This window comes from Cyrtonyx montezumae, unplaced genomic scaffold (assembly GCF_038088225.1).
Source record: "Cyrtonyx montezumae isolate F1298 unplaced genomic scaffold, pur_monq_1.0 scaffold_0, whole genome shotgun sequence".
In the NCBI taxonomy this organism is placed as follows: domain Eukaryota; kingdom Metazoa; phylum Chordata; class Aves; order Galliformes; family Odontophoridae; genus Cyrtonyx; species Cyrtonyx montezumae.
This window is the reverse complement of record NW_027071824.1, coordinates 22,179,940-22,189,501: the sequence shown is the minus strand read 5'-3', so window position 1 is coordinate 22,189,501 and position 9,562 is coordinate 22,179,940.

Below are 9,562 nucleotides of genomic sequence, written 5' to 3'. Positions count from 1 at the left end.
ATATTATTTGATATTTACTATCCATGTTTACCCTTGTAAATAATTTTGGCAGGTTCTTAGAGTCTATTGTCATGGCAATTTCTCTTAATAATTTGCATACATAGACCCCTTATGTCAAATAGTGATGAAGACAATCACTGTCATCATGTATTAGCATTCAAGAGTTTGAACAGAAGGTTCCTCACTCACACTCATACAAATACCAGCAGGAAAAAAGAAGACAAGTATTTCACAGGTTAAATTCAAAAAAGAGAAGTGGCCTTGGTAAAAGAGAAGTACTGTCTGAAAAATTAGGGTGCTACTCTGTCGACAACTGAAGATACCTCACTGACCCAGGAATAATGCACTATGCACCAGTGGGGACAACCACCGACGTTATCACAAAGGACTTGGGAATCACAGTGCCTCGAAGCTGACACAGTTCAGAAGTGACCGTCTATTGCAAAAGGGGCAAGCTCTGCCACTGCGTGTACAGGCAGACACACAACTGACACAACATGAAAAGCAATTCTTCTCAGAGCCTGGGCAAGGGTACTGCAGCCTTCACCGGCTGCTGTCCTCCATAAAAGCTGTAACATCTCCAGTCTGGAGGAGAGAAAAGGTGTGAACCCACATCAGAAAGGAAATATCCCTTTGGAAACACCAAAAGGTGCTGCATCATTGCAGTGGCCATTTAAACATTTCAGCAGTGATGGAGGGGACATTTTATTATAGTCAGTGTAGCAGCCTCATCAAAAACTAAAGGGGTAAACTGAAGTAACGAAGATTTTATTGGACTTCTTCAGCATATCTCCAACTCACAGGAGACAAAAGCATTAATCTGTTCAGCCTGGTCAGATCAAAAGGCAAATCAGAACTATTTAGCAACGTGCTCAAATGAGTTATGGACATAGAATATGTTCAAATAAACTGTTGGCAATTTCTCTTGAGCATCCTGGGATTAAAACCTTATTTTAGAAAGGTCCCCGTAGCTATTAAATTCCTTTTAGCAAAATTTCTGTTTTATGCACTTAAGTTAGTAAGTTCAGTGGTATTGGTTCTATGCATGACATCTTTAGCTAGAAAGGAAATTAAAAATATGGTAATTTTTAAGTCTAAATTCAAACAGCTGCTAATAACTTGGCATAAAGATAAATACGTGGAAGAGCCACAAAAAATCACTGACGATTCCCAACTGTTACTTAAATAAAACAGCCTTCTCTCACTTCAGTCATCAGCTCTGGCTTTCATTCATGTTTTTAATAAATGTCCTAAACGCATTCTTGCAGTTCTCATTTTCTGGAACTGTTTTTTGCTCTCCTATTTGTAATTTCTTAGAGGACTACCTGGCATTTATGCATTACAATTTCAGATAAGATTAGGGGTGCAATTTGAAAAAAAAATAAAAGCAGTTCTGTATATTTGGTATTAAGAGCTTTCTTTGAGAAAAAAAAAATGTCTGAAGGAGCAGCCATGGTTTGTGCAGGCTTTGCTGGCAGCCCTGCCTGGAGCTGGCATCTCACCAGTGGCACGCTGCCTCTCCAGCACCCAACTGCTCTGTGCATGAGTTCTCCTCCCTCATGGGTTCAGTTCTGGTCACTGCAATTAATTTTCATTTCTTTATTTTATCTTCACTTTCAGCTCATTAATTCTTGGCCGGTCTCCATGGCTCCTTCAGCTTAGCATTTTGCTCCTCCTCCGTTCACTGTTTAAGGCCTTTTCCCTCCCTTTATGGTGTTGTAGGTTCAGTGGCATATTACAGAACGTCTGACGACTGTTCCGCTGTTCTCAGGTCAAGTGGTTCCTTTAAAGAAATGTGGGGTGCTCCCCAGCCTCCTGGGAGGTGCCAGGAGGCGCTGACTGATGGCTCTCCCCAGGAGGAAAAGAGTACAGCCCCTTCCCGTTGGGTTTCTCTCTTGGTCCTTTTTTTTTCCTCAGCAGATTTATGACCTCACTGGACTTACTAATGGATACACCACTGTGCAACCAAAGCTATACTTCAACTGCTTGGTGGTTGCCACAGTAAGAACAAATAAGCCTTACCCTGGGTTAATCCTAATTTATGGAAGTGGATTTTCATAATGTTTGGAACAAACAACTCTCTTTCCTCAGTGGGAAAGCAAAAGGATATTGTGCCTACAAGGAGTTTCCATTCCCACTGTGGCAGCACTGACAGATGACTGTGATCAGGGGAGGGATGAAGAGATCTCAGATAAACCCTTTAACAATCAACTGGCTGCAGAGCAGGTTTTGTTTGTTTGTTTGTTTCAGCCAAATTCACTCACAGGTAGCAGTGGAGTTGCATCACTTGAATCACAGACTGAAATGAAACCTTGACAGAGCTCCCTGACTACTTTGAAACCCTTACTGTAACACACACTTTTACCTTATAGCCATTGTGTTAATTCCTGTGCAAATACAGGAAAAGACTACCATTCGGTATATGCTTCACATTTGCTGAGGCAAAAGAAGAACTAGAATGAAGTGGGTCTGGGGATACAAATAATCCATGTATTTTTATTGTCCGGACAATGTTGTGAAGTGATTTGAGAAGAAATAATAATAATAATTTCCTTAGGGTTAGGTTGTATGAAATATGTAATGTGTGAATCTGAAACGTTAGATATTTGGCAGGAGGGATTCTTTAAAGCAGACACTGGTATCTAATTAGTTAAATCCTAAGGAAAAGCAGGCAGTATACCAGCTGATGCAATCGGTGGCAGCAGGAGTTTGGAAATAAATATCTCCATTTGGCACTGAGAAGTGAAACAGAGCTCAAATTTCTGTGGATATCCTGGCCCCAAGTTCATGCCTCAGAGCTCTCATTTCTGCAGTAAAGGAAAATTAAATCTCAGAGTTTAAGATCTGGGGTTCAGTGTGACTATTTATTAGAATTCATCTAGCCTCCATAGGCTGTGAATATTTTGACTTGACCTAGATGGAGCTCTTGATAAAATCAAGCTCTCATGGGCATTACCAGTGTTCTGTGATAAAACTCAGCTCAGAAGCATTGTGCTGACAGAAACTGCAACACTTTAACGCAGTGATTGTTATCCTAGTTAGAAACCAGAAACACTGCAGCATGTGAAACAAAGAACAACAACAACAACAAATCTCAACCCTCCCCCCCAAAAAATCTCAAGCAAGCAAAAACCAGGGGAGCAGCCGTTCATGGTGATGAACAGTGTGTTTGTTCCTGGGTTTATTCAGGCCGTTTCTCTGGGGATGCCGCAGTCAGGGTTACGGCAGCTCAGCTCCCTTCTGCCCACAGCAGCCCTGTCCCAGCGGCAGTAACGCAGGTAGGCATCTGGTGCTCACTGAGATGACTCCAGCTCTAATCTATTCAAATGTACTGCCGGATTGTGTCTACGGCCAGCTTGCTTTGTGTCGGGAATGGAGGGGCGGGGAGAAGGATGACATTTTTAGGTTTAGTAGTCCCTCTGGAACAAGATCTCTGTTTATCAATATCACACAAAAGTCAGCACAGCAGATGGTACCGGCTCTGGCTGTCCTGAGCCAGTCCTGTGCATGGCTAAAAAGGCTCTTTCAGTATGTTTGTCCTGCACACCACATAATGCCCTGGAGCTATTTGTCATTTGCCCTAATTCACACCACCGCTTTTCTACTTAGAGATTCTGCCACTATCTTTGCATCACCTGTCTTAGTTAAAAGTTCTGCTTCTCTTCTGCAAGCAGAGATATTAGTACTCTAGCTCAATTTTACTTCCACATCCATTGTCTCATGGACAGTCTACATGTCTACATGTCTACAGGCTCTTGTGAACCCACGAGTAGGTCTCTCAAGTGAACATCAGTATTAGACACACATACAACAGCACACTTGAACTGAGCCTCTGAATTAAAATTGCAGGTTTCTTCATTTGCAAGCCAACATTTGAGCTCTAGCTTCAGCATTTCCAAACCACTGTCTTTTCGGCTTAAAATGTTGCATTGTGGCACTCATGACAGCAAGGAGGAAGAAATGGTGACATTTAGCAAAAGCATACTCATGTTCTCAGCCAGATTTGATCACATCCATTCCTAAGAGAATGAAGTTCAGTTGATCTGCTCTTGGATAGCAACTGAATCACTGAGCAGACTGCACCATTACAGACCTGATCAAGCTTAAAAAGAAGTTTGCTTATGTGATCATGAGCAAGCTGGAAAGGTCTCGCTGCTGCTAGCTTACTAAAAAGAAAATGAAGAGTGAATGATTATCAATAAAGTGTGTTTGGTTAGGTGTCACTCAGAGAAAGAAAATGCCATTTCATGTCACTTTTTAGAAAGTACAAGGTATGTAACTTTTGGGAATGGCTTTGCTCTTGACTAATCTTCAGATTCAGTATTAAAATCTCAAACTTCCCAAAGGAAAGAGACTCATATTTTAATGAAAGATAAAACAACAATATAAACATACACAAATTTACAGAGGAAGGATCAACTTTAATACATCTGGAGTAAAAGGTGTTCTTTTTTTAAATATGGTATAAAAATAAATGCAAGAAACATTAACAGAGAATATACAGACAACAGACAAAGACACAGGCTTTCTTTCTCAATGTGAATACATCAGTGAAATGAAACCTTCTGTGCTAATTTATTGTGCAATAAATGTGATGCCATATGTATATTTATTAATATATGCATTTTTTACATTTCTTCCAGTTTTTGATTGACGTATTTTTTAATAAACTGTGCCTAGCAGAAGCTTTTTTTTCACTGTACTTGAGCTTGCAGAAAATAAAAAGACACAGATCCAGCTTGATATGAAGGAGGAAGTGAGCAGACAGTTTTCGAAATGGAGGCATCGAAAGGCTAGAGAGTCCCTCGGAGTCTGTAATGCCTTAGTATACACAAAAGAAAACAAGTCAGGTCCTTGCTCATGCAACATCTTGTTCTACTGTCCTCTGATTCAGGCAATCAGTGAGCTACAAAGTATGTATAATGATTTGAGTCTGCTTCCATGCTACAAGGTGATCCTTTTAGTAGGACTGCACTAGACTGGTTAACCTCTTTGATGTGAGCGATTTCCCCTGAGGAAAAGATAAAAACAAAAAACAAAAACAGAAAACAGAGGCATGATCACTGCAAACCTGTTCATCAGCAACCACTCAGTGTTGCCACATCACTGTCAAATAACTAGGGGCACCAACTGGAGTCTGTCAAAACTTAAACCACAGGAAGCCCTGACACTTGCACACCTGCACTGCCAGCCAGTCATTCTGTTTCAGAGTGTAATCCAATGAATTCAAAGGTCAGTTTTGAATGAGATTGGGTTTGGCTGTTAAGAAACTACTGCTGAGGACTTTGCTGTTGGTCACTCCCAGATCTTGAAGGCGGCCACCGGAAGCGAGAGTGCTTTATGCTACAGTGATGATGTGCACACTGTAGTTGCTCTGTCACAGACTGCAGAAAGCTACTTTAGAATTCAAGAAAGTAGGGGGCAGATTGCACACAGGCAGGAAAGCGGCTTCTTCATGAACTCAGCAAGAGACTTGCTAAGACTGCGTTTACTATTTGTAAGGAGTACTGGTCAGGTATGTTACATGGGACTACCTAACACTGCTTAGAAGGTGTTTGGATTTTCACATTGTCTTTTTCCTCATCAATCCCCTGCTGCAGGGATGCTGTTTCAGTGTTTTAGGAAGTTCTGTCCCACAAGAGTTAGCTGTGCAGAGAGGATAGTGTAGGTATGTTGTTACGGCATATTTCAGGCAGATCTGAGCTTTAGCTGAGCCAGACAAAAGCCACGAAACCACACAAGATGTCAGTTTGCTCTCTTCTGGCCATCCTGCTGTGGCACCAATTCAACAGAGGCAGAGCTGGCACAGCAAGCTTACAGCACTTCTCAATACATCACAGGGATACCCTGATAATGTACCATAAATAGATCATAAAAAATAAAATAGTAAGTGGCTCTATCTAACTTGTCAGTTAAATGGTATTTAATATTTACATATTATATGCATTGCTCATTCTAGGTGCCCAACTCAGAAAATTCAAACTGACTTCAAGGAGACTACAATAAAAAAAATATTTTAACTGTGAAGACAGACTACATCTGCAGTAAATAGTAAATAAACATATTCTGCCTTATCAATGAGCTGTAAAGTCATTGGTTGTACTGTAACTCTGTGGAATTACACAATTTAATATCTGTTTTCCTTACCAATTAATTTTATGCTCAAAGGGATATGCAGGTTGGTTTTGAACATTTGCTTAAATGCAATATGCCAGAATGAATCTTGACAAAAAGAGTAGCCATTTTACTCTTTGTGCTCTGAAATAAAAGTCATACAGATGAGGGTGAATTTTCCTCCTACAATACGATCTTGGAGGGAAATAATGATCTGCAATGTTGGATTAGACTCCTCATCTCTCAAGTTCACCATATTGCCTGACAATAATAGCATTTGTTTCTCAAAAAAGATGTTGTGCCTCTTTCCAGGCATGGTCTTCTCCCTTTATCTAGCTTTAACTCTATGAATTTCCACATACATAAAAATCAGTTTTTTAGCATTTAGTTTAGCCTTACATTATGTTCTCCTCTAACGTAATAAGTAAGCTGTTTAAAACCACTAAGCTAAACACTTTTTCTTTTGAGATAACCAAAAAGTCTCAGCTATGTGGCACTGGACTACAATTCAAGATGGTATGCCCAAACGTATTAAGTGATTTTTGAGGGGGTGCAGGGTTGTCAGCCTTGGACATAATCTAAGAAAATATTCAGCATATGCTGATCTTTCCTTCTCATGGAGATTTTTGTGCTTAATTTTGAAGGCCTACAAGCTTGGCTACTTTCTGTAACTATGGGGGATTTCCACCGGGTACAGAACTGCCTAAAAATTAATTCCTTACCTGGAGGTTTCTTTTAGTTATTAAAACAATTCCCTCACTTCTACACTGGACAGCTGCACACGCTCTCATTGGAGGATAAAATCTGTGAATTAATTTTGTCTTCTTATCTGCAACAGCTAAGTTTTAGGAGTTGTAATTCCATGTAATTTTGAGATGAACCATTCTGGCATTCTAAGAAATGAACTGTGATATTACATAAAGTAGGAAGTTTTGATGTAAGAGCAAGCAAAAACTATTCATTACTTAGTTGATTTGACTCGATAACCTTATTCTATGTATTAAATGAAATTTTCCCTATAGATGCATTAAGGTGTCATGACAATTTTTTTTGTTGCTCAGCTTCACTTCTTCCCTGGATACTGCTCATCACAGTAAGCTGAAAGACTTTGAATAGTTTTTCTCCCAAGTACAGGATTTCTCTGGGTGTCCTATTCTCAGCCTTCCCTCCCCACCTTAGAGAATATCACGAGTCAAAATTTCAGGGTTGAATCTATTTCTTTCAGGTACAATCTTAATTACATTTCCATGAGCCAAATTTTTGATTTGGTCATCTACAACAAATGGGACTAAAAGTTCTAAAAGGTGTGGCATATGACTAATCACACATAGGAAAATTCTTGCTTGTGAGATTAGAGAACATTTGAAAACAAACTCAGAAGTACTAGATTTTCATCTGAAGAATGAAAATAAGGTATTTAATATTTTTAATGTATTCTTGCCATCAGCGTGTAAGAGCGTAGGGCCAAATTCTAAATGAGTAGAAGTTTTGTCTTTTAAGTAGAATTTGGTGGCTCTGGGCAGCCTGGTCTAGTGGTTGGCAACCCTGCCCACAGTAGAGGGGTTCAAACTAGATGATCTGTGAGGTCCTTTTCAACCCAGGCTGTTCTATGATGCTATGATATGAATCGAAACTATTTAACAATTTTATTATAACACAGCAGACAAATGAAACCTTGCACTCATATGCAAATGACCTTCACATATCCCTTCCAGCTCTAAGGATTCTATGATTCTGTGATTCTGTATCCCAGCAAGAGAGTCAGAGTACAAGCAGGCAGCAGAGCAGCTGGAGTGAGCCAATTACATTGATGAAAAACAAATAACTGATCTCAGTGTTCTCTCACCTACCTTAATGTATTAACTTTTTAAATGCAGAGTTGTCCTTCCAACTGGGCTTTTAGAGAGCTTGGGGAGAAAACTACAAAAGTATGTGCAGATTTATAAGCATGTGCAGATTTATGAGCTACAGATATGCTGACTGACCTATTTATGTAGCTGGACACTAACACCTCAAATAACCTGGCAAGTAAATCAGCAACAACTTCCATACAAATGTGACTACCAAGAGACCAATGTGGAACATGTACTGGGACCAGAGTTGAAATATATGAAGATTAAATGTTTAGCTTTTGAATTCTTAATCCTTTCTGCTAAGCAATGTCAGTGTCTCCTTTTGCAAGTTTCATTTTGTCCTCGGGACTCATACTTCCAGTTGGTAGAACTGGAAAAGGAAACTCCACACATCCAAAAGGGAGAATGGCATGAACCCTACTGGAAGCAAAATGAGACAAAATGAGGATTGGATCCTTGCTCTCACTATTCCTGATCTGCTTGTGTGTGGCATACATGCTGAACGCCAGCAGCCTGGCTAGCATCAGCAGGCAAAGTTCCCAGGTGACATCCCTGGTGCCACACACAGTGCTGAGATAAACAGCCCTTGGCAGGAACACATCTGGAGAGGCACAGGAGCAGAAACAGTAAGTCTCTGGCCAGAATTTAGCTAACCCTTGCTCCTCTAAGGCAAGCAGATGGATTTAGCATTGTACAGGGGTTCAGGATTTTGTTTTGATTTTCATCCAACTCTGCCAGTGTATTTCTCTTTCAGGAAGGTGATGAAAATGAGGAGGTTAGCATTTGCTGAGTTTAGGGGACAACTTCTCACCACTACTTTCAGTGCTTGCACTTGAAGTAAAATCCTTCTACCTACTGTAGGGATCTGCAGTCCTCTCCTGATTTCTCACTGCATCTGTTCCCTGTCCTGGAGCAGTCCATAGACAAAAAGCAGTGTCTGAGCAATTGCATATTCTTGGTTTGACTTGTTCTAACCTGGGTGATAGTCCCTCTGTCTTTCTCCTTCCCCAGTAATCTGCATGTCCTGATGAGCTGCTGTAATTTGTGCTTAACCTACAAGTTCTTGCCAGATGGGGAGGTTTAACTTGAAAAAGCATAGGAAGGATGGGACAAAACCTATGATTTTCTAATATGCCAACGCACTTGACAAATGTTTCAGTATCACTCTGCATTTCTCAGTCTTCCAGTAGCTCAGGACACAGGCAAATATTTGTCAGAGGGAAATTGTGGGCACTGGTCTAATACCCAGATGGGAGTGTTCTGTTTCCTAATGGAGATAGACTTGGCTGTGCCTGTACCACACAGCAGTCCCTCTGCCCCAGCACAAAGCAAGGCAGCTCAGCTCATCACTGCAGAATTGGGCAAGGAGTCCAACCTTCATTTGCGTCTCCTAGGGATGCTCCTTTTGATTTTTCTCATTAAGATGGGTATCATTCCTTAAAAACACCCTAACACTAGATTTTTGGGCTAATTATTAGTCCAAACTCAACATTTCAATTATTATCTTTTTTTTTTTTTTTCACTAAGCCACCTCTTTCCTAAAAAAAACCCAGAAGGTTCATTTCCAGGGAAGCTTGTTATTTTTAGTTTGTTTT